This window comes from Mytilus edulis, chromosome 4 (assembly GCF_963676685.1).
Source record: "Mytilus edulis chromosome 4, xbMytEdul2.2, whole genome shotgun sequence".
Classification (NCBI taxonomy): Eukaryota; Metazoa; Mollusca; class Bivalvia; order Mytilida; family Mytilidae; genus Mytilus; species Mytilus edulis.
This window is the reverse complement of record NC_092347.1, coordinates 34,577,986-34,605,621: the sequence shown is the minus strand read 5'-3', so window position 1 is coordinate 34,605,621 and position 27,636 is coordinate 34,577,986. Positions and strand designations below refer to the sequence as shown.

Sequence of the window (27,636 nt, the reverse complement as noted above, 5' to 3'; positions counted from 1 at the left end):
ACATGTCATTTATATCAACCCCATGCAACTAGGTACACAGCTGCGTTCAATGAAACATGATCACAGATAAAAATAGATGTAAATTCTGATTCAGATCCTTTCTTTTCGATACAACATATAAAAAAAGAAGAAAAAAAGGGGGGGGGGGTGTTCAGAAGAAGAATTATCTTTAATTTTAAATAAAACTGATGTATTGAAATTATTTAAAAGGTGAATGTGTTATATAAGCTTATAATATATTTTAGACGGTTCAATAGAAAAGTATATTGATGCATTTTAAAAAGAGATCATATTGCTCTATGTACCTTTAACTTAAGGGAAAAAAATACATCACCAAAGATTAACCTAAATATTTTAACTGACAATACTACTGTGATAAAAAGTTACTAAACATCTTTACACATTAAAGACATGAATTTAGGAACACGAACATATATATTATATTTATATAACTTCAGTGAAAATTGAAAAACAGTTAGTGAAATATGAATTGTACAACTCAACAAGTATTGATTAGTAAATGCAAAATTATGTCCGTAACGCGTTCATCTCTATGTACACAACTAAACTGACATTTTCAGTTGGAATGATTTCGGAGAAGTAAAGGGTTTTTGTTTCTTTGATTAATAACTATCTAGGTTTTACAAAGTATTCAAAAAGTCTTGTTTTGGCCTCTATTATTATAACAATTTTAAGCAATATATCCTTAACCCCTAAATCGACCCAACCTTTCTTTTGTGGAATGAAACCTCAGTGGCGGATCCATGCATAATTTTTCATAAAGAGGGGCCCGTCGACTGACCTAAAAGGGGGCGCTCCATTCATGATTCAGTGATTCCCTATATAATCAACCATTTTGTTCCCACAAAAATGGGGAGGGGGCCTCTGGGTCTTATGAATCTTGTGCTTTAAATTATAGATATTATTACTAGTATACTGATATTCCGAAAATCATTAAAAATACCCATTTGTATTCTTCACCAACGCTAGCAGAGGGGCATTATGTTTTCTGCTTTGTGCGTCCATTCGTCTGTTCGTCGTCCGTCTGTCCCGCTTTAGGTTAAAGTTTTTGGTCAAGGTAGTTTTTATAAAGTTGCAGTCCAATCAACTCGAAACTAAGTACACATTTTCCCTATACTATGATATTTCTAATTTTAATGCCAAATTAGAGTTTTGGCCCCAATTTCACTATCTACTGAAAATAGATAATGATAGTGCGAGTTGGGCATCCGTGTATTGTGTTTACATTCTTGTTTGCACTTTACTCCTGTACGGTTTGAGCTATAACCAACAAAATAAAACCCAACCCTCCCTCCCTTGTGCAAATATTTGTAGTATAATTTTATAGATATCAATACACTTTTACACAAGTTATTGTCCGGAAACCAGAAAAACGTTGTTTTGCTTATTATGGCCAGTTTTTGGTCCCCAATTCTTTTAAACCATGATATGGGACCATAACATTCAAATTCTAATTTAACGCTATCATTGATTACTCATCATTTGCACAGGTCTGATCTGCATTTCTTTTTCGCTGATTTTTTTTTATTTCATTTTTGCCGAATTTGTGTTTCATTTGCGTTGTTTGTGTACATGTTACTTACAGGGTCGTTTTGATCATTATAAATCTCTTCCGTTAGCTAGTACATAAGTTATAAATTGTCAATCATAACATGTATATAACTGTTGTAACATACTCAAGAGGAGGTGAAAGTAGGCTTCCGAGCAGGATTATAAAAAAGAATTTAGATGTGGTATGGTTGCCAATGAAACAACTCCCCACAAAAGACAAAAATGACACAGAAATTAACAACTATGGGTCACCATTTGGCCTTCGACAATGAGCAAAGTCGATACCTCATAATCAGCTTAAAAAAGGTCCCTATCTGACGATGTAAAAAAATTCAAACGAGAAAACGAACGGCTTAATTTTTGTACAATAAATGAACGAAAAACAAATATGAAACACATATACAAACGACAACCATTGAATAACAAGCTCCTGACTTGGGACAGGCACATTACCGACATAATGTTTCGGGGTTAAACATGTTAGCGGGATCCCAACCATCGCCCTAACGTGGGACAATGCCAATGGTATAACTGTTTAAAAACATACCAGTAAAATTAAGATAAAAGCACTCTGTTTACATCCATAAAAAACTGCACCGTTATTCTTACAGTTTTCAACGCGTGCAGCCGACCAGCAATGAGATGGCTAACTTGAAGTTCAGCATATACAAGTACAACATCTTAGAATGCATGGATGACGGCTTCGAGCGTCAGATATAATGTCAAACGTGAAGCAATCCTCAATTTCATGGGGGAAGGAATGGTCACCGCAAAACTGCGATAGCCATTTACCAATTTCACTTGAGTTTTCTCTCTACTAGCCCAACAGACTGGACCCCCCCCCACACACACACACACAAACCAGTTATTTCTGCGCCAGATGAAAACGACAGCAGCCTATTTGCAAGGAACAACAATTATTATGACAATTTATAACATGTGTATATAAATAGCGAACAGTAGAGGTTTGTAATAATAATGAGGGGGGGCAAGGGGGGTCCCCATAACAGCAAAACAGTGAATTGATTTGGTGAAAAACAGATAACAAGGAATTGAAAAGGGATAATAACAGATAACAGTAAATGAAATATAAAAATAGATCTGTCCAGGACCAATCCAGTAGATGACTCGTAGATCTTAGTATATAACTTGTGGTATGGACCTAGAAAATTGTAATTTGTGTAAACAAGACGTTCCGGCCGTTGAGGCAGTTCTGCCTTGGTTGATTTTTCCCGTAACTTGTACAATAAGTTATAGTATGGATGTTGAATTTTTCTGAACGAAATTAATGGTTTCTGTTTTTGATATAGGGATATTTTTAATCCACGGCATTTGAGGGATCAATTTTTAATGATTTAGGTTTTTTTATTTAATTTTTAAAAATAGTGCAGCCAGTGACACTTTATTATCAATTTGATTTTTTGATTTTTTTTCTTCTGAAAAGTAATATATGTCATATATATACTTTACAAGTAATAAAAAAAAACATTGATGCACAATATATTTTTTTCATTTAATGACCTTATGATAAAACTTACTTATAAAATACAAAAATACCCAGATCAGTGGAGACAGGACATGTAACTGAAACACGCATACCAGTTATGATTATTCTGATAATAGAAATTGACTGAAGTGAAAATTCTGATAGTATAATAGAAATTGGACATAGTGAAAATTTGGATGACACCAAGTGAAACACCAATCATGTATCTTATGTGAAATTATAGAATATGAAAAATTTGGGTACAGCATTGGAGAAGCTGTGGGATTTTAAAAAGGGTATTTACCGAAAAATTAAACTGAAGACACATCTGTGTTTGCATCAATGGTTTCTGAGCTTCAATTTTCGCCATGTGAAGCAGTTAAAAAGCTTTTAAATATATGGTGGTCAGGGTTCTCTTTCATGTTAATGAAAAGAGAGGGAGTAGCACTTATAATTTAAATACTAAAAGAAAAAGATGTTGTATAATTCCCAAAGCCATAATTCAAACCCACACCACTTAGTAATGTAAAACAATTCAAAGGAGAAAACTAACTGCCTAATTTATCCACAAAATAGTGAACGAGAAACTTAGTAACACAGTTACAAACTACATGTACAACCACTGAATCCAGGCTCCTGACGTGGAAATATGCAAATACAGAATGTGACTGCATCAACTTTAGCATGCTAGTTGGTGTCTAATCCTCCCCTAATCAGGGACAGTGGTGTAATAGTACAACATAAAGATTATTATGTGGTCATTGAATAAAAAAATCTATAGGGTGTACCAATGCTTTTTTTATAACAAAATCCATACTATGAGTTATTGTACAAGTAATAAGTGAATTATAATTTGTACAAAATGCTACATGTTCACAGACAATGGAATTTATTACAAAGGATAATAATAATATATACTGGAATGGTCCTGGGTCCAATTGATTTTATATGTTTATGTGATGTATGTTACTGAAATTCTTCTGCAAATACAGGGCCACCCTATAATACCAGTAGAAAGACCCCAATAGATATACATTGTAAGAAGATGTGGTAAGCGTGTCAATGAGACTATTATCCATTCAAATCACAATTTTCAATAATCTTCAATTTCTACGGAAGATTGGCTGTCAAAATGCTAACATTCCAATTTTCAATAACAGTTAACAGCAAATAGATTCTCACAATAACAGATAACAAAATAGATAATAGTCATATAACAGCTAACAAAGAATAAGACAATAACAGCTAACAGTAAATATATTTTCAGAATAACAGATAACAAAGAATTAAAATGCCCCATAACAGCATGACAGTTAAACCCCTTGCCCCCCCTCAATAATGATGATAATAGTAATAATAATCGGTGCAAAAGAGAGATCGAATATTTTAAAAAATGTTGAAATTCAATACTGGTCCGAGCCATTTGTGACGATTCATCTCTGATATAAGTTTGATTCACAATTGACAAAGAATTTTACATGAGAGGTGGCTGGACAGAAACACGGACACGTTCGGACGCCCATGAAAAAGTTTTATTTCTACCGCAACGCATGTCGCGTAGGGTGATACATTTAAGAATTATAAAGAAGAACAGTGCTGACTGCCAGGTTGTCAAAATATATATAAGAGCGATATTTTTGACACGATTATTAATAAGAACTTTTTTTTACATGTACATGTATGTACTAATTTCCGAAGTTAACAAAAATGAATTCCGATCGTCATCCCGTTCACAAAAAATTATAAGTTATATCATACCGCCTATATATGATAATCACACATTCATGTCCCATGGCGAACAAGGCGGGTGCAAATAGCAGAAAGAAATGTGTTTTTTTAATTAATTAACTAGTGTGTGTTTACGCCATGTATCTAAAATTTGGGCGAATGAAAAAAAATAATGTATTGGCGAAAATGAAAAGATGTTCATCGAATGTTTTAGAAAGACTACATAAAAAAGGTGATTTGGTATAATTACCAATGAGACAACTATCCACAAAAGACCAAAATGACACAAATATTAACAACTATAGGTCACCGTACGGCCTTCAACAATGAGCAAAGCCCATACCGCATAGTCGGCTATAAAAAGCCCCGATAAGACAATGTAAAACAATTCAAACGAGAAAACTATGCCGGGTAATTCAGATTTAAATGAATATAGTATAAAATTTTAGGAACTACATATGCATGCAGAAGATCCCTCCCCATCCCCCTTGTGACACCACTGCATAAAACAACATAGGTTTGCATACATTTCATTTAGCAAAAAGCAATACAGAAGTAAAACGTAAATTATGTGTGTCTATAAGACACGTTTAAATACCCCAGCCATAGTTGATTTAGTCCAATTATTAGTTATAATGTATATGAATGTATATTTGAAAAAAATATCCTATATATATATATAAAAGAAGATGTGGTATGAATGCCAACGAGACAACTCTCCACTAGAGACCAAAATGACACAGAAATTAATAATTATAGGTTACTCTACGGGCTTCAACAATAAGATAGGCCAATACCGCATAGTCAGCTATACAAGGCCACGAAATGACAATGTAAAACCATTCAAAAGAGAAAACTAACGGCCCTATTTATATAAAACATTGAACGAAAAAAAAATACTAGTATGTAACACATAAACAAACGACAACCACTGAATTACAGGCTCCTGACTTGGAACAGGCACATTCTTATATTATGTGGCGGGGTTAAACCTGTTAGCGGGATCCCAACCCCATGCACTTAACATGGGACAATAGTATAACAGTACAACATAAGAACGAACTATTAAAATCGTTTGAAAATGGCTTAACTCATCAGATGACAAAACTACAAGTGGACGTGGCCGGGTACTTGTTCATCCCCAACAAAAAGACACTATAGGAACATATCTCAAAGTACTCGCAGTTAACTGACAGCTAGTTCAAAGCCACCAACAACTAATAAAACAAATCATGTATCTAAGACTAAATATGGACTTGCACATTACTATTATGCGTATAAACATCCCATTTGCGGTACTAGAAATTTTCAAAAGTGGGTCTCAGTACTGCCGAAAAGGGGGCCTGTGCCAGTCATGTTTCAGTGCTTCTCTTTATAATCAATAACACAAAAAAAAGGGGGAGGTCCACCTGCTACCGCATTCCTTTTATACGCCTCTGCATCCTACAAGATATCAAGGTCTTTGCTTAAAAAAATGTAGGAGTAGCTCTATAGATGCTGGTTATATACATAATTGTTAAGGTTCAACTTCCTGGCATTTAAGAATATTTGACAAAAATCAAGATGCATATATAGGAATACATGCATGAACATCTCAATTGTATGTTCAGACAACCTCTGAAATATTAATTAAAACTATAAATTTATAGTTAAAAAAATGTCGGAAGAGGAAGCAGGACAAACGATGATCTCTCTCTGCATTTTATAATAAAATGTATCCAACTACCTTGAATTTTGAGGATATTTGACTTAAATGTTTCAGTTGCAACTCAAAAACTGTACGAGGTGATAGCCAGACAAACCAATCTATAGCTTGACGAACAGACGAACGGGTAGACGAACGAACCTGTAGGCGATAAATTAATATACCCTTCGATGAAAGTGAGGTCATAAAATAAGCTTGAAATTGCAGTTGATACTTATAAAAAATCAAAACCTCATAGTGCTCAGTTTGCTTAAACATTTCTCTTCAGCTTTATAGCCATGAATTCTAAGATTTCTAAGATCGTAATACATTTGAGTTTCTGAATTGAAAGTTATTTTTCAGGGATGCAATGGTTGCTTTCTATCAAATTTTGTTTTTTGTTTTGTTCTTGTTTTTACATACTCTAGGCTATTGTTTCACATTTTGTCACATCGGGACATTTTATAAATTGTTACGTATATACATTTCGCATGTGTTGGTTTATTGTCGAATTTAAGGTCGTACGTCGAGTTTTTCGATTGAATCGATGGGTGCATGGATAGTTACAATACATGTGTCGGATCGGCAATTATAGAACATTTTCTGTTATATCCGTATTTTGCGTGGAATTCTCGCCGCGTGGAAGACCCAATTGCCTTCGTCTATCGTCTGCTTGTTTTCGAGTCGTTGTCTCTTTTACTTATTCTCAATAGCTGCAAATGTTAAATAACACCAAGATTAAAAGCACCAACAGCTAGTGTATAGTTCGGTTGGTATAGGCGGATCCAGTGGGAAGGGGGGGGCGTGTCCCCCTCTCGTGGGATTTTTTTTAGTGATTACATGTATATACTATATAGGGAATCACTGACTTGAAAGACCCCCACCCACCTTAGGTCAGTCAGCACCCTGTCATGTATTTGTTAAAAGAAAAAAAATATATTGCCATTCACTCTAAAAACGAAGCTAAATACTTAAACCCTCTTTTAAGAAAAGTTATATTGTTTCATTTTTACAATTTATTTTCAATAGCTTAAGATTAAAAGCGCCGACAGCAAGTGTTTAGCTCGGTTGGTATAGGCGGATCCAGTTGGGGGGGGGGGTCCCCCTTTCGTGGGATTTTTTTATTGATTATATACTATATAAGGATTCACTGACTTGAGAGACCTCCCACTTTAGGTCAGGCAGCACCATTTCCTGTATTTGTTAAAAAATATATAAATATATATATATATATATATATATTGCCATTCACTCTAAAAACGAAGCTGAATACGTAAATCCTCTGTTAAGAAAAGTAATATTGTTTCATTTTTACAATTTATTCTCAATAGCTGCAAATGTTAAATAACACCAAGATTAAAATCGCCAACAGCTAGTGTATAGCTCGGTTGGTATAGGCGGATCCATTTTTTTTTGGGGGGGGGGCGGGCCCGGGTCCGGGTCCCCCGTTTGTGGGATTTTTTTTATTGATTATATACCATAAAGGGAATAACTGACTGGAGATACCCCTCACTTTAGTTCAGGCAGCACCCTGACATGTATTTGTTTAAAAAAATATATATATTGCCATTCACTCTAAAAAAAGAAGCTGAATACGTAAATCCTCTTTTAAGAAAAGTAACATTGTTTCATTTTTACAATTTATTTTCAATACTGCAACCAAGATTAAAAGCGCCAACAGCTAGTGTATAGCTCGGTTGGTATATTTAATAGAAAGATATTTGTAAATATGGTAAATAAACTCATCATAAATACCAGGATTGAAATTTTACATTCACGACAGACGGGTATTTCGTCTACAAAAGACTCATCATTGACGCTCGACTAAAAAATGTTAATAAGGCCAAATGAAACTGACCATTTAACTTAAAAAATGGCGAAGTGCAAGCATTTTTTTAGTTTTTAAACGCTATCCTCTTGACCACATAATGTGTTTTCATCAAAATTGGAAATGATAATATTTTATAAAGAAAAATCTTTACCTACGTCGCATTATATATACTAGTATACTAACATATTGTGTTGTAAAATGATGCCCTTTATGGGTTCTTGATTAGATTAATAAAAAATTCTATACTATTAACAAATTCAAAATATACTGCTTTACAAAAAAGGTAAAACAACAGATACATTCAAGTCAAATCTATCTTAATTTCTGTCAAGTTTTTCCATTTTCAAGTAAAGAAAATCACGCATTATGGTTCCATTTATTTCCTGTAATAATTAGATCACTTGCATACTTGTAACACACACACAGACAATATGTATTGTTTATTTGTTGAAATATATTAAAATATGCGCTGCTGAACTTATATTAGTCAGTATAGTATATAGACGTGTATACCAAAGACAAATTTATACATTGTTTAATTTCCTGTAGTGTTTGATAATGACCCAGTGACCTACAACTTTTATAATAAATAAACCACATAGACAACGCTTCTGAATCAGTATAAAAAGTATGAATTATTTGTTAAACTAGTGTAAAATGTGGTGTGAAATAATTGGTAAAGGCAACGATATCCGGCTAATTAAATTGACCCGATGAGCTGACATGATGTTGAATTTATTTTGGAAATAAATATTACAGTTAATTTAACCTTACAATTTTTCATTATGTTTGTTTAGTCTATGTATTTGCCATAATCAAAATTGTTTTTTGTTTGTTTTGCAAATAAAGAATCATTATGTTGAATATTTTAATGAGAGAACCTTAAATAATCCATTATTTTCATTTTTGTTCTTAACTGAAAAAAATGGTAATACTAAATCCATTATAGCACAACCAAGTAAAAAAGTGTCCTTTAGTTTATACTTAAATCATAGATGAGATCATAGAACATTTCTAATCCGACAAAATGAAGATTAATAAAAAAATTCGTTTATTTGAAAAAAGGGGGGGCTTTGATAACTGTTACCCAAGCTTGCCCTACAACATAATACCCCCCCCCCCCCCCAAAGAATATAGATTTCGTATTCATATACATGTAAGTCTGAAAATCAAACCCAATAGAGTTAGAATTAGATTTTTAGGCTGACAAATATTTTCTGTCAATTTACATTTGCACAAGTCTGTCTACATGTTCACCAGTTTTTCAATCATCCACTAGTCTGTTTTTACTTTCACAAGTCTTTCTTATAGACCCCTAGTCTGTCCATATGATTTTCAACAGTCTGGCTATGTCCACAAGTCACTACGTTTTAACCGCGGTCTCTATGTGTCCGTCAGTCTGTCTCCGTGTTTACAAGTCGATATACATGTTTACCCGCCAGATTACGTTTCTAACAGTTTGCCTTCATGTCCTACACGTCCACCAGTCTGCTTATATATATATATATATACCAGTCTGGCCACAAGTCTACAAGAATATTATTTGCATCATTGACTAAGTCTGTCTGGATATGTCGTCTGGCGGATTTGCTTGTCTCTCACATTCTGAAGATGATGATATTCCTCGTAGTGAAATCGTTAATACAATGTACCAGTACTTAAGTCTATCAGTGTCCATCTCCATGCAAGACTCGGGTCTGATGAAGGTTCTAAAACAATTAAAGATTCGTCTATACAGTCCTTCTGAAAGTCTTCTCGGTCAGATGCAAAAGAATGCCCGGTTAGCGCCCCTGGATTTGCCCGGGGCATGTGGAGGATCAGAAGATATCGACACACCAAATTCAGTTATTCGACGAAAAATTTCAACACCTATCTCATTTAACACCAACATTACACAATAATGTCAACATGGAGTCAGTAACTGAGGTAACATTAAGTTAATTTAGAAGTCAATATCTTGTATATTTCTGTATACAGTTTATAATGCATATATCACTGTCATGAATCAAGGATGTGTATAGTAATAAGGGTCTTACTATCATCGGAACTTTGTTTTTTTGGTAACACGCCATTATTCCGACAGCCCATTAATCCGACAGCCTATTGGTCCGACAACCAATTAGTCTGACAACCCAATAGTCCGACAACACATTGCTCCGACAGCCCAATACTCCGACAACCTATAATTCCGACACTTATCAAGTCAAGTATCAGGATATCAGGGTAAAATAAAATGTGTCTGTCTGTATTATTACGTTTATATTTGTAATAACATATTTTAAGAAATAACTCCGTATATATAATACAAGGCTAAGGTAGTTCGTATACTTTCAATGTTAATTCTCAATTCGAAATCTGTATATATTATAGAATAAAACAGAAAATAATATTTTATTTTCCAAATTAAAGGATCTATGTAAATCAACAACAAGCATTGATCGATGGCGCGAGCTACTGATGATACCCTGCCCAAATATTTCGGTAGATAGAAAGTTTTTGAGTTGTGAATCTGAAAAAGCATTACACAGTATAACTGACTTATATAAACCTTGAAGTTAAATATCAGAAATCATGGTATTGTAGTACCTGAGAAAAATGTGACAAAAGTTTTCAACTTGGCTGTCATGTAATGAGTAATGAGTTTGAAAAAGCATCACACGATATAACTGACTTCAATAAACCTTTCAGAAATCCTTGTAATGTAGTTCATGAAAAAGATGCAACGAAAATAGTTATGGGACGGGCGGCGAACTGATGGATGGACGGTTGGACGGACGGACAGACAGAGATAAAACAGTATACCCCCACTTTTTCGAAGCGGCGGCCAGTCTAATGATTGTGTCAACATTAAGACATTACAATACTAATATGATATAATTATATTTATAGCACTATAAGCCTCAGTCACAATCGGAGCTAAGACAAAATATAAAAAAAATACGTATTAATATCAATTAACAGTCAGTATCCAGACATGTACTACATTATTCAAAAGAACTAACGATATGATCCTCATTTTTTTCTCCATAATAGTAAAGTTTTCTTGTGTTCACTTCGAAATTAATCATAATTGTCTAACGTTTTAAAGTTCTGATATGTGCTAGAAATATGGCGAAAGAATTCCTCCCTCAAATTATAATGAAGTGAGCATTCGATTGATAAATGTCGCTCATCCTAAACTTTATCAGCTGTACAATACGATTTTTTGAGTATTTAGCATTTTCAATTCTTCATGTAATGGAAGAGCACCGATTCTGAATTAACATATAAATTACCTTTCTTAAAATCAATGATATCTAAATATGTTTCTTCTTGAAACCAATTTTTAAATGAAAAATAAGTTTCCCACAAAACACATATTACTAAGTTTTTACAATTAAACAATTTGACAAAGACACAAGGACAAGAATGTCACACATTGTCTTATTCTACTAGTTTGTTATTGTCTTTTATGCTGCACTCGTTCTACTTGAGCAGTCAAAATGCGTTGACTGTATATTTCTATGACATATACAGTCACTGACCCGATATCACTTTTCCTTATGCATATTTAGATAGAAATTGCCGAAATATTCATGTCCGTCATATTTGTTTTTCGTCATAAGTTTTGTTGTAAATCATCATGCAGTCCTGCATCTCCACCAATCATTAAAAAAGAGGCATATCTTTCTAGAATTTAAAATAATCTTAGGATACAAAATCGGTCTCCCAACAAAATATTGAGTGTCATCTCTCGGATTATGTCTGAACGATCGCTATTAGAAGTGCTACATGTACTGTCTCCGTATTTCGTGGATTCTCATTCCCGAACATGATACCGTATTCATGATTGATCATGATTGGAATTGCTCATCTTTTCTGAGCACATATTTCGTCCTATTTGTCTTCTTATTTTTTAGGTTCTGGGTACGTATTTGTCTCCGTTTGTTTTTCTAATTTTGACTGACGCTATTTTATCCCATTATTTCTGCAACAAAATAAATTTAAATAAAACTCAGATGAGTGATACAAGGAGAGAAAGTGTTGCGACCAAAGAGGGCGGGTAGTGTTTTCCAACTCCGATGTATTATTTATTTATGTAGTTCATATAGTGGGGGAACCTCACTCCCCTGATACGCGAAAAGGGGGATTCGAAGATCTAGTAAAAAGAAGGTAGATCAAGACACACATGCAAGAAATAGCGAGCTAGAACAGCACAGACTGATAGTAGACACACAAACAACGAAATATAAAGATAAATAAAGTAACTAGACACGCAAAACGAAAGAGGGGCGAGGTTAAGGACTGAGCAGTTGCTATAATCATGTGTATCAACTCCAATATACTGAGACAAAATTAATGTCCGCATGCAAAAAATAATTGGAATCAAAACGGACAACCACAAATATCAGAGAGCGGAGTTGTTTTTTTTTTTTTTTAGAGAAAATGTATCCATACACTAAGAAAAACGCATATTGTCGGAATAATGGGCTGTCGGAGTACAGTGGCGGATCCAGGGGGGGGGGGGGGGGGGTTCCGGGGGTGCGCACCCCCCTTTATTTTTGCCGATCAATGCATTTGTATCGGGACATATGTTTTGCACCCCCCCCCCTTTTGCCCTGGGTGCCCTGGGTTAGCACCCCCCCTTTCGAAAATTCCTGCATCCGCCCCTGGAGTAATGGGTTGTCGTAATAATGGGCTGTCAGAATAGTACATGTTGTCGGAGTACTGGGCTGTCCGAATAATGGTTGTCAGACTAATGGGATGTCACCATTTTTTTTACCCTCCCCCTTTTTTCCAAAATCCGTTATTTTTTCGTTTTCTATTTTAAAATTCACTCTCTTTAGTAATATATATCCGTGACCGCTGTGGATAGTAAACTTGGAATTGATAGTAAACAGCAAAACCAAGTAATTTGTAGTGTATTTATGTTCTAATGACACGTACAGACAGACGCGAAAAAAATAAATAATACGAAAGTGAGAAAACGAAAATATAACAGATTTTGGAAAAAAAGGGTAGGGTAAAAAAAATGTCCTGTACCCAAGTACCTATGCTTACTATTAAAGCAATAATTTGAGAAATATATATTAAGGGTTATACTAATATGTGAATATTATGAGTCCATGCAGGTAACTCGATCAACTTGATTTGTACGTATGACAAATTATATTTATTATCTGGTCATGTCCCGCGTTTTTTTTTGTAATGTTGTTCTAATAACAGTGTAAGTTAAGACCAAAAAGTAGACCAGGAAAATACTTTATTATCTTTACTAGTTAATTTCTAGAAATCATGTGTCTGTCATTTATTCTGTTATTCACATCTTTTAAACAATTATATTATATACGCATCATATCAATCTATCAATTAGGATACATTATTTTATTTGGCTTAATAACATATAATTGGTATTTAGTGCGACCGTGCACCTTTCGGTTGTCTCGAGTGTTTTCTATTATAGCAATGTTTAAGTCGTCATGTTGCGGGATTTTCAAATCCCAAAAGAAGAACACACTTCAAATTCAACATGATTTTCGATTTGGTAACCGCATTACTTTAATATAGATCATTATATATTACATAACCTTACACAATCAATTTACTTTTTATGATTAATCTGATATGCATGCCCAATATATTTTATTCCCAAAACCTTATATAAAAAGGAGGGGACATGGTCAAAGTGTCGTGCAAACCAAATTATTGTTTATTGTCACGGAATAATAACAAACTGTGCTATAGTTTTTAAGATTATTGGATAATTGACTTGTTCTATAGGTACATGTACCTTACTTACCCAGGTGACATATCAGTTGTACCCTTGATATTGGTATAAATTCAAATCACAGGCACTTGTTTCTATCCATTTGAAGACCCACTATTAACGTATATATTTACCAGAAATAATGGTTTTAAGCGGAGAGGTGAAAAAATTACTTGGGTACCTTCTCGAAAATATACGTTGATAGTTGGTCTTCCAATGGAACAAGTGCCTGTGATTCAAATGCTTAATGATATATTAAAAGAAGATGTGGTATGATTGCCAATGAGACAGCTGTCCACAAGAGACCAAAATGACACAGACATTAACAACTATAGGTCACTGTACAGCCTTCAACAATGAGCATAGCCCATACCACAAAGGCCCTGATATGACAATGTAAAACAATTCAAACGAGAAAACTAAGATACATGTATATGTACATTGTACATGTTGTATATGAAGATTAATTAGATTAAAGTAAACAATGTGGTATGTTTCCAAAATAAATGCTATCCGCTAAAGACCAACTGATGTTGATCCAATTACTATAGCCAAACAAATGATACATACATGTATGATGTAGGTTACCATATGATGATATTATGATTATTGAGTATTTTTTTGGAAACATTTCAAACCTTTACATGCTGTTTATATATGTTACAGTAAATAGGTGAAATTAGGAATTACATGTAATTACTAAAATTTAGGAATTACAGGTAATTCCCAATGCACTTCATGCACTTAGTTAATACAAGTAATTCCTTAAACGGCCCAGTTATTACCAGTAATTACTAAATTTAAAATGAATATTTACACCTATTTACTGACTGCTACCACAACCATAACTTTTGATCACCTGACCATAATACAACATTGTTTTAGCTGTGCAATACTAACTAGAAGATCAGTTAGTACACTTAAAATTTTGAATGGTTGATATGTATAAAAAATATCTTGAATAAATATGGACTTTCAAATATTTGGTTAAATCAGAGTAACTTTAGTTTTAATCCAAAATGGTTTAAGTTGAGCATTATAATACAGATAATTTTTGACCAACTTCAGCAGACATGGAAATCAGAAATGGAAAATTCTCCCAAAGCATTATGTCTTAACTTTTTAAAGAACTCTTTGAATATGAAGAATATTTAGACTTATTACCTTATAAAGATAAGATAACGTTATGTAAGTTAAGAACTGGAATGAGCTGTTATGTGCATTAGCTTCGAGATATATAAAAAAAATATCTTTTTTTTGTTGTTAAATCATTTATAAAAATGATATTGTAAAATTATAATTCACTGTTAGCAGCCATTCTGGTTTTATTTTGTTAAATTAGCTGAGAAACAAGGTTGATGAGTTGTGCACTTGCAAGTGAATATTTGGACCTCATTGAATACGTATTCATGTGACCTTCAAATCAACCCCTAGCTGGAGATGGGTTATCGATGTATTAAGCTATTAAAATTGTAAGGGTTTTTGCAGAACAAATACATGTAGTTTCGGTTACTTTTGCTGTTAATCGCAGGCTCAACAAAAATGAGGAAAAAATATTAAAATTTTCCTCTTAGATACTATCTGTTGACTAGTACTGTAAGAAGCTTCAGTCAAAATTGGGTAAAAATCCAGGATGGTTTATAAAATCTAATGTTTTAAAAACTTTAACTACAGAGTGTATGTAATGTTAACTGGGACAAAACTAGTCCATTTATAAGTAATATACGAAAAAAAGGATTTTTTTTTCAAACTTTACTTTTGGATATTATTTTATGATCATAAACATTTAGCTTCTGTCCAAGTTCATGAAGTTTGGTAGAAATCCAGGATATTTGGAGAAAGTGTTTTTTAAAGTTTTGAGCCACAGTGCATGATGGAGATTTTAGTTTGATTTTGGATAGATTTCATTGTCTTGCATACATATATTTACGGAGTTTCAAAACCTATAAAACAACCATTTTCCAGTTTCAATTCACAAACACTAAAGAGTATGCACTTTGGATGTGCATTATATTCCTACATCCTTAAGTTAGCGCCGTTAAAATCCCTACCCCTTTACTTTCTTATTTGATATCTTGAATTATGTTTTTAATTTTAAAACAAAAACATCAAGTTAGTAAATAGCTGTAAAAATGACAAAAAAAATCAGTGATTACCAGTAATCACTGAAACAACTAGTAAATACATGTAACTACTAAATTGGCTAGTAATTACAGGTATTTACTGAAGTGTTTAGTAATTACATGTAATTCCTAATTTCACCTATTTACTGTAACATATACATGTTACTACAGTTCAGCGACTCAAGTTTAAAAGGCATTTATACATTTGTATAAAAGAATTTAAACTTAATATCATTTTGTATGAACATCATGTTGAATATTTACATTTTCTCAAAAAGTTTTTATTTTACTTAGCTAATAAAGAAGATGATGGATTCCCAAACAGAAATCTTGATGACAGTGAAAAAATTGAAGAATTGCACCAATTGTTACAGAGAATCGATTTCAAGCAGAAACAGATGCTCAAAGATAAGGGAATACAACAGCCATCCATGTTCCTTCACATATAAAGGTATATATCATTGTATATTGTATATATATATTTTGTCTACATTTTCTGAATTTATGATTTTAAAAATCTTTCAAAAGATATAAATGTACATTGTAAGTCATGTAATTCAAATAGAGACGTGCCATTGTCTTTGATAAAAGATAGAGTTACATGTACATATATGCCTTTTTAGTATTATCAGCTTATATACTTACTTAGCCTTGTTAAAATCTATACATATACCTTATGTATATTACATGTATGTTGAAATGTCTGTCAGAATATATACATATATGCATGTGATCATAATGTTTCAAATAGCCAAACATTGTAAAATATATATATATATATACAACTAATCTAAACATCAACCCAACAATGTTAGATCTGTAAATTTGCTTTCGCAAATTTTTGGTTCTTCCCTCGCCGGGATTCGAACCCATGCTACTGTGATATCGTGACACCCAATCGCCTGCACTGCAGCCGTCCGGCTAGACCACACGACCACCTGGGCTATATACATGTATATATATATATACAACTCGTCTAAATATCAACCTAACAATGTTAGATCTGTACATGTAAATTTGCTTTCACAAATTTTTGGTTCTTCCCTCGCGGGTATTCGAACCCATGCTACTGTGATATCGTGACACCAAATCGCCTGCACTGCAGCCGTCCCGCTAGACATATATATATATATTGAGTATTGGAAATCCTGTACACCCTTTCCTTAGACCAAGTTTAACAAATATAATATGAATGTTTAAATTCAACTAATTATCTCCTGGCAATACACATTTATTTTAGGAACTTTTTATGTTTTATTTTGCAGTAAGCAGCTGTTTGTGATGCTTATAGGCATACACAATCTAGTCTGGACATGTAAAACAGCAGCTGGTTCTATTTTGAAGTAAGCTATTTGATGATTACATTAATTTGACATGACCAGACCAAGTCTTGGGATAAATTAATAGTACTCATTGTCATGATTGTACTAGCTTTTTATTGTTTTATATATTTTATGGAAAATACTGTTAGTTGAGGCCTGCAAAAATTAATTTATAAGGAGATGAAGTGTTGTTGCCAATGAGAGTAGAGACATTTAACAAATAGCATGAATAGAATCATGGAGGATTGAATTCATACTCATTTTTATTAGAGTGTTACAAAATAATTGCAGGAAAAAAAAAAACAACAACAAAAATCAAAATAATTGTGTATTTAGTAGAATTAGCCAAATCAAACAATAACTGACTTAAATCTTGTTTGAAATTTTCACATTTCTATTGATTAAATATTATTTTATAGATCAAATAATAAATAGATAAAAGGGCAGTAATCCAGTCTCAGATTTTTGTTTTGGTTATATTGTATACAGCTGATTGTATTTTAATACTATTTACAAATACTTCTTATATGTCAAAAGAAAAAAAAATTGCTGTACCTGATATTGTGATTTATATTGAAATTGATAAAGACAACCAACTCAATAATGAGCTATTCCAATATCAATCTCCCTAGGGAAAAAATGGGGTGCTACCTAATTTTAGACCTCCTTAGTGCCCATAGACACATCAAACACTTGCCAAAATATAAGCCTGAACCCCTGAGGGGATCACACATCAAATTATAAAAGTTGTATATATTCTACACCATGAATAAGACCAAACAATGATAGAAGGAGTTAGTTTTAAAATATAATTGAAAAACTAAACTGATACAAATCAATAATTTTTTTGATGTTGATAAATAAATCACAATGTGTAATAGTTGTAATAAATTGTTATGCCAGCCTACAATAGTAGAAGGGGTTTATGTTTAATGATCCATGCTTTTGTTTGTTTATTCTTTCATCTGTTCTGCTTTAGGTTCAAGTTTTGGTAAAAGTTTTTGGTCAGGATAGTTGTTAATGATGTTAACGACCAATCAACTTAAAAATAAATATACATGTGCCTTATGTTATGATCTTTCTAAGGATAAATTAATGGTTTGACCCCAATTTCATGGTCCATTGAAAATAGAAAATTTATCACAACTTCTAGCTATTCTTTTTATAGAGTTATTCCACGAGATATTTTTGGGTCACTCATTAGAATATCTTTTAAATATATGATTTTGATTACAACTGCATTAAGATAGAATAATTGCATGCAGAAAATTATTGCTTTTGTCACATATATATCACTTGTCAATTTAATAAAATTAAACATTTTTTTTTATTACTTTATTACAGAAGCTACAAAATAGAGCTAAGGCCCTTTAAACCAAGAAACTGCCAGTGTCAGAAAAGGACAAACTTAGAAAGGCCATGCAAATTGATTTAATGTCAAGTTGGGACAGTGATTCTGTAGATAAACTCGCCTGATCACAACTGGGATTTGACTGTCACAAGATTTTAAATCTTGCATGGATAAACTAAAGTCATTTACTAGACTGTAAATACCAGAGACAGCTGAATGCACAAGGCAAAGAGCTGAGGTCCAAGTAAATCAGAGAGGCCTTGTCACAAGAAATGTACAGAACTTGCATGGATTTTTACTTAAGGGCATATGACACAAAATTGAGAGATATCAATAAAAATTTCTTTAAATTTTAATAAGGACCAATTCAAAGGTACACTTTTGTAATTTGCAAGAACAAAAATACCTTCATGTTTACTTTTGAATTATAGTTGACAGTTTTCAGTTTAAGGGGGGAACCCTTAAAATGAAGTGGTTTGGTTTATTGAATTTGATTATTTTTTAAAGTAAAAAAATGAATTACTGCTCTTTTATTTCAACATTTGCATTTTTTATTAAAATTATTTACAAGTGCAGCATATCGGTGACATCAGATTATGTTAATGTGTTTGGTTAAGCTACACATATTTCTTTTTACTTAAACTTTCTGTTGCCTTTTCTAATTAATTAAATGCTGAATAATAATTTGAGTGTGGCTCATTTCAGTGTCTTGTATTTGCTGTCAAGATTTTTCCTGTAAGATTTCACATTATTTATAATCGCTTGGTCAAAGGGAGATAACTTTTTGAATCTTCACATTAGATAATCTGCGAAGAGGATTATGTAAAATGTAAATAGTTGAAAATTAATTTTATGGTTCAATAAAATCAAAATAAGTTATTGCCATTCATTATAAATAAATTTCTATCAAAAATAAGGCTCAAAGAATTTTTTTATTTTATTTATATAAATAATAACAAAGTACACACATCATGCACATGTTGACTTCATAAAATTTGTAAACAAAAAAAATTGAAAATAAAACTAAAAAATTTTAACTAATCAGGAGACAGTCAATACACCAAATATATTTATAAGCATATAAACTTATTATTTTCTTCAATTGTCCAAGTACATATTCAATATTGATAAATTTTTGCTTGACATTACATAATTTTGTTGATAAAAGTTTATTTGTGTGCTATTTTATTCAATTGTACATATTTGAAGTATTTCATTACACCTTATTATTTTTATTCTTGCATACAGCATTTTGAATGAAATTTTAATCAATGTTCGAGCAGCAGGATGTTTTTTTTGTCGAGCCTGCAACTTTTGTTGCAGAAAGCTCGACATAGGGAAAGTGATCGGGCGGCGGCGTTAGCTAACTTTTTTAAAGCTTAATATTTTAGAAGGTGGAAGACCTGGATGCGTCATACTTTGTATATAGATGCCTCATGTTACGAAGTTTCCGTCAGTCACATGTCAAATGTCCTTGACCTCATTTTCATGGTTCAGTGACCACTTGAAAAAAAAGATCAGAGTTTTTGTAATGTTGAATTCTCTCTTATTATAAGTAATAGAATAATTATATTTGGTATGTGCGTACCTTGCAAGGTCCTCATGTCCGTCAGACGGTTTTCACTTGACCTGACCTCATTTCATGGATCAGTGAACAAGGTTAAGTTTTGGTGGTCAAGTCCATATCTCAGATACACATGTATAAGCAATAGGGCTAGTATATTTGGTGTATGGAAGGACTGTAAGGTGTACATGTCCAACTGGCAGGTGTCATCTGACCTTGACCTCATTTTCATGGTTCAGTGGTTATAGTTAAGTTTTTGTGTTTTGGTCTGTTTTTCTCATACTTTATGCAATAGATCTACTATATTTGTTGTATGGAATGATTGTAAGGTGTACATGTCTAGCGAGCAGATGTCATCTGACCTGGACCTCATTTTCATGGTTGAGTGGTCAAAGTTAAGTTTTTGAGTTTTGGTCTTTTTATCTAATACTATATGCCATAGGTCAACTATATTTGGTGTATGGAAATATTTTATAATCTATATGTCAGTTGCGCAGGTTTTATTTGACCTCAACCTCATTTTCACGGTTCATTGCTCAGTGTTAAGTTCTTGTGTTTTGGTCTATTTTTTTAAAACTATAAGTAATAGGTCAACTATATTTGTTGTATGGAAGCATTGTTAGCTGTACATGTCTGCCTGGCATGGTTCATCTGACCTTGACCTCATTTTCATGGTTCATTGCTCTTTGTTTAGTTATCTTGGTTAATGTTAAGTTTATGTGACAGTTTTTAATAAAGCTTTATACTTAGGACTATCAACATAATATCAATGATAAGTAAAGAAGGCGAGACATTTCAGTGTGTGCACTCTTGTGAATTTACTAATTATGTTAATCATGTAAATAATGTTATGTTTTTTGTTTTTTGCTTTTTGAAGTTTTTAAAATTGACAAATAATGCTAGCAGGGGTGATTATTCATTAATATTTTTATGATGCCAAACTTGAAATTTAGAGGTGCCTATGTTTGCTTTTTGTTATAACCCAATTGTTATGATTCTTAAATAATCTATACAAGTAAGCATGTTAATTTGTCAATAACCATTATTTTATTAATTAGTTTGAATTTGATGAGGTTCTTTGATGTAGAACTTGACTTTTTTTAAACAAAGGTGTTTTTTTATTTGTTTTAAATGTTTTTAAAATTGTATAACAAACTTTTTGACATTTTATTTTAATTTATCACCAAAACAACTCTAATTTGTCAGTATCTGAATAAAATTAATTTGTTAGATACTTTGTTTCTTTTATTGAACTATATACAAAGGGAGATAACTCAAAATTGTTTTTTTTTATTATTCTGACCCGATTAGAAGTGAAAATAACTATGCCCAAGACAGGATGACAATAAGAAAATGCTAGAAATTGTTGTGTATGGTTATGCTTTGTCCAAAAGTTTTTGTTATCTCCTGTATTGTATATTGCTGCCATTGTCAAAATCCAAATCACACATAGATAGCCTTGTCCTATAGTTTATATCTGGTGTTTGTGTTTTTTGTATGTCTTAGATTCTAACTCTTCAAGTTCTTATATAAATTCAGATGCGTTGCAATTCTTTACATATAGGTAAAGGCATATTTACAAAATGGTATTGAGCTTTGCAAATGAGTGACATGTATTCGTTGGATTATTGTTTAAGTTTCATGTGAAAAATACAGTCTTCAATGTTACTGACAAATTATACATTTGCACATTGCCATTTGAAACCACAAATATTATTCTACTGTAAATACACAGAGCAGCAATCCATGCCTTTCAAGTCTAATACTTTGTAAACATGGATCAGAAAAGTTGGAGGATCAATTTTTTATATGTACAGTAGCTACAAAGTTATCACCATTAAAAATTCCTGTTTTTCCTAATTTTTGTTTTTTTATTTAATTAGATATTTTCAAACCAGATATTTGGGTTAAAGTAAAAACAAATCCCCAACATCCCTTTTCCAAAAAGCAGAGGGAAAAATTCTGCCTTTTCTTTATTATTCATTTGCACTATTGTTTTGTAAGTAGTTATACAGGATTATATTGACTTTAAATTGCATTAAATTTGATGGAAGTTCTAATTTAAATAAGTCATAAACAAGAAATTTATTTGAATTTACATGTAATTAAATTACATAATTAATAAAATTTAATTTATATTTAAAATTCTTTAAATTTGAAATTTATTGAAATTTAATTTATATTAAAAGATCTTTAAATCTCAAATTTATTCAAATTTAAATTATATCAAAACTTCTTTAAATTTGAAATTTATTCAAATTTAATTTATATTAAAAATTCTTTAAATCTCAAATTTATTCAAATTTAATTTACATAAACATTTCTTTAAATTAGAAATTTATTCAAATTTAGTGTATACTTAAATTCTTTAAATTTGAAATTTATTTGGATTTAAAAATACCTTTAAACTAGGTTGAAATTTGGGAATTTATTTGCAATATTAAATTTAGTTTAAATCTATATTAAATTAGAAATTTTCCAGCAAAGTAAATGCATAATATTTTTTGTAATTTGAAATTTAATATGCATAACATATGCATTTAATTTTATATTAAATGCATCATTTCATGCAGTGATATATCTACTATAAGACGTTCTATAGGATCGCCTATTGTTTGTTAATCAAGTATACACTAAAGGGCGTTCTAAAGGATCCCTTGGGCGGTCTAAAGGATACCCTGTTGTCTTTACATTATATATGTACTATAGGACGTTCTATAGGATCCCTATATTGTTTGTTTATTATTTATATACTAAAGGGCGTTCTACTGGATCCCCTGGGCGGTCTACAGGATCCCCTGTTTTCTCAACATAATATATCTACTATACGACGTTCTATAGGATCCTATGTTGTTTTTTAATCATTTATATACTAAAGGGCGTTCAATAGGATCCCCTAGGCAGTCTACAGGATCCCCTTTTGTCTGAACATTATATATTTACTATAGAACATTCTACAGGATCCCCAGTTGTTTGTTTATCATGTTTATACTAAAGGGCGTTCTACAGGATACCTTGGGCGGTCTACAGGATCCCCTGTTGTCTTCACATTAGATATCTACTATAGGACGTTCTATAGGATCCTTATATTGTTTGTTTATTATTTATATACTAAACGGCGTTCTACTGGATCCCATGGGCGGTCTGCAGGATCCCCTGATTTCTCAATATAATATATCTACTATAAGACGTTCTATAGGATCCCCTATTGTTTGTTAATCAAGTATATACTAAAGGGCGTTCTACAGGATCCCCTGGGCGGTCTACAGGATCCCCTGTTTTCTCAACATTATATATCTACTATAAGACGTTCTATAGGATCCCATGTTGTTTGTTAATCATTTATATACTAAAGGGCGTTCAATAGGATCCCCTAGGCAGTCTACAGGATCATCCCCTTTTGTCTGAACATTATATATTTACTATAGAACATTCTACAGGATCCCCAGTTGTTTGTTTATCATGTTTATACTAAAGGGCGTTCTACAGGATACCATTGGCGGTCTACAGGATCCCCTGTTGTCTTTACATTATATATCTACTATAGGACGTTCTATAGGATCCCTATATTGTTTGTTTATTATTTATATACTAAAGGGCGTTCTACTGGATCCCCTGGGCGGTCTATAGGATCCTCTGTTTTCCCAACATAATATATCTACTACAAGACGTCCTAAAGTATCCCCCATTGTTTATTTTTCATTTATATACTATACGGCGTTCTACAGGATCCCCTGGGCGGTCTACAGGATCCCCTGTTTTCTCAACATAATATATCTACTATATGACGTTCAATAGGATCCCCTATTGTTTGTTAATCATGTATACACTAAAGGGCGTTCTAAAGGATCCCTTGGGCGGTCTAAAGGATACCCTGTTGTCTTTACATTATATATGTACTAAATGGCGTTCTATAAGACCCCCTGTTGATTGTTTTTTCATGTTTATACTATACGGCGTTCTAAAGGATCACCTGTTTTCTCAACATTATTTTTCTGCTATGAGACGTTCTATAGGATCCCATGTTGTTTGTTAATCATTTATATACTAAAGGGCGTTCAATAGGATCCCCTAGGCAGTCTACAGGATCCCCTTTTGTCTGAACATTATATATTTACTATAGAACATTCTACAGGATCCCCAGTTGTTTGTTTATCATCTTTATACTAAAGGGCGTTCTACAGGATACCATGGGCGGTCTACAGGATCCCCTGTTGTCTTTACATTATATATCTACTATAGGACGTTCTATAGGATCCCTATATTGTTTGTTTATTATTAATATACTAAAGGGCGTTCTACTGGATCCCCTGGGCGGTCTACAGGATGCCCTGTTGATTGTTTTTTTATGTTTATATTATAGGGCTTTCTACAGGATCCACTGGGCGGTCTACAGGATGCCCATTTGTTTAAAAATCTATATCTACTATAAAAAGTTCTAAAGTATCCCCTGTTGTTTGTTTTTCATTTATATACTATAGGGCGTTCTACAGGATCCCCTGGGCGGTCTACAGGATTCCCTATTTTCTCAACATAATATATCTACTATAAGACGTTCTATAGGATCCCCTATTGTTTGTTAATCAAGTATACACTAAAGGGCGTTCTAAAGGATCCCTTGGGCGGTCTAAAGGATACCCTGTTGTCTTTACATTATATATGTACTATAGGACGTTCTATAGGATCCCTATATTGTTTGTTTATTATTTATATACTAAAGGGCGTTCTACTGGATCCCCTGGGCGGTCTACAGGATCCCCTGTTTTCTCAACATAATATATCTACTATACGACGTTGTATAGGATCCTATGTTGTTTGTTAATCATTTATATACTAAAGGGCGTTCAATAGGATCCCCTAGGCAGTCTACAGGATCCCCTTTTGTCTGAACATTATTTATTTACTATAGGACATTCTACAGGATCCCCAGTGGTTTGTTTATCATGTTTATACTAAAGGGCGTTCTACAGGATACCATGGGCGGTCTACAGGATCCCCTGTTGTCTTTACATTAGATATCTACTATAGGACGTTCTTTAGGATCCCTATATTGTTTGTTTATTATTTTTATACTAAACGGCGTTCTACTGGATCCCATGGGCGGTCTGCAGGATCCCCTGTTTTCTCAATATAATATATCTACTATAAGACGTTCTATAGGATCCCCTATTGTTTGTTAATCAAGTATACACTAAAGGGCGTTCTAAAGGATCCCTTGGGCGGTCTAAAGGATACCCTGTTGTCTTTACATTATATATGTACTATAGGACGTTCTATAGGATCCCTATATTGTTTGTTTATCATTTATATACTAAAGGGCGTTCTACTGGATCCCCTGGGCGGTCTACAGGATCCCCTGTTTTCTCAACATAATATATCTACTATACGACGTTCTATAGGATCCTATGTTGTTTTTTAATCATTTATATACTAAAGGGCGTTCAATAGGATCCCCTAGGCAGTCTACAGGATCCCCTTTTGTCTGAACATTATATATTTACTATAGAACATTCTACAGGATCCCCAGTTGTTTGTTTATCATGTTTATACTAAAGGGCGTTCTACAGGATACCTTGGGCGGTCTACAGGATCCCCTGTTGTCTTCACATTAGATATCTACTATAGGACGTTCTATAGGATCCTTATATTGTTTGTTTATTATTTATATACTAAACGGCGTTCTACTGGATCCCATGGGCGGTCTGCAGGATCCCCTGTTTTCTCAATATAATATATCTACTATAACACGTTCTATAGGATCCCCTATTGTTTGTTAATCAAGTATATACTAAAGGGCGTTCTACAGGATCCCCTGGGCGGTCTACAGGATCCCCTGTTTTCTCAACATTATATATCTACTATAAGACGTTCTATAGGATCCCATGTTGTTTGTTAATCATTTATATACTAAAGGGCGTTCAATAGGATCCCCTAGGCAGTCTACAGGATCATCCCCTTTTGTCTGAACATTATATATTTACTATAGAACATTCTACAGGATCCCCAGTTGTTTGTTTATCATGTTTATACTAAAGGGCGTTCTACAGGATACCATTGGCGGTCTACAGGATCCCCTGTTGTCTTTACATTATATATCTACTATAGGACGTTCTATAGGATCCCTATATTGTTTGTTTATTATTTATATACTAAAGGGCGTTCTACTGGATCCCCTGGGCGGTCTATAGGATCCTCTGTTTTCCCAACATAATATATCTACTACAAGACGTCCTAAAGTATCCCCCATTGTTTATTTTTCATTTATATACTATACGGCGTTCTACAGGATCCCCTGGGCGGTCTACAGGATCCCCTGTTTTCTCAACATAATATATCTACTATATGACGTTCAATAGGATCCCCTATTGTTTGTTAATCATGTATACACTAAAGGGCGTTCTAAAGGATCCCTTGGGCGGTCTAAAGGATACCCTGTTGTCTTTACATTATATATGTACTAAATGGCGTTCTATAAGACCCCCTGTTGATTGTTTTTTCATGTTTATACTATACGGCGTTCTAAAGGATCACCTGTTTTCTCAACATTATTTTTCTGCTATGAGACGTTCTATAGGATCCCATGTTGTTTGTTAATCATTTATATACTAAAGGGCGTTCAATAGGATCCCCTAGGCAGTCTACAGGATCCCCTTTTGTCTGAACATTATATATTTACTATAGAACATTCTACAGGATCCCCAGTTGTTTGTTTATCATGTTTATACTAAAGGGCGTTCTACAGGATACCATGGGCGGTCTACAGGATCCCCTGTTGTCTTTTCATTATATATCTACTATAGGACGTTCTATAGGATCCCTATATTGTTTGTTTATTATTAATATACTAAAGGGCGTTCTACTGGATCCCCTGGGCGGTCTACAGGATGCCCTGTTGATTGTTTTTTTTATGTTTATATTATAGGGCTTTCTACAGGATCCACTGGGCGGTCTACAGGATGCCCTTTTGTTTAAAAATCTATATCTACTATAAAACGTTCTAAAGTATCCCCCGTTGTTTGTTTTTCATTTATATACTATAGGGCGTTCTACAGGATCCCCTGGGCGGTCTACAGGATTCCCTGTTTTCTCAACATAATATATCTACTATAAGACGTTCTATAGGATCCCCTATTGTTTGTTAATCAAGTATACACTAAAGGGCGTCCTAAAGGATCCCTTGGGCGGTCTAAAGGATACCCTGTTGTCTTTACATTATATATGTACTATAG

The 27,636-nt window shown here is 33.1% G+C and overlaps 1 long non-coding RNA gene across 1 annotated transcript; it reads left to right on the top strand.

Annotated features, from left to right (window-relative positions):
• The first annotated feature begins 13,715 nt into the window (after window positions 1-13,715).
• LOC139519534 (uncharacterized) lies at window positions 13,716-21,639 on the top strand. The gene is made up of 4 exons (XR_011663620.1): window positions 13,716-13,825; window positions 16,465-16,621; window positions 17,436-17,513; window positions 18,837-21,639. It is a non-coding gene; the product is annotated as an uncharacterized lncRNA (long non-coding RNA).
• Window positions 21,640-27,636: the final 5,997 nt, after the last annotated feature.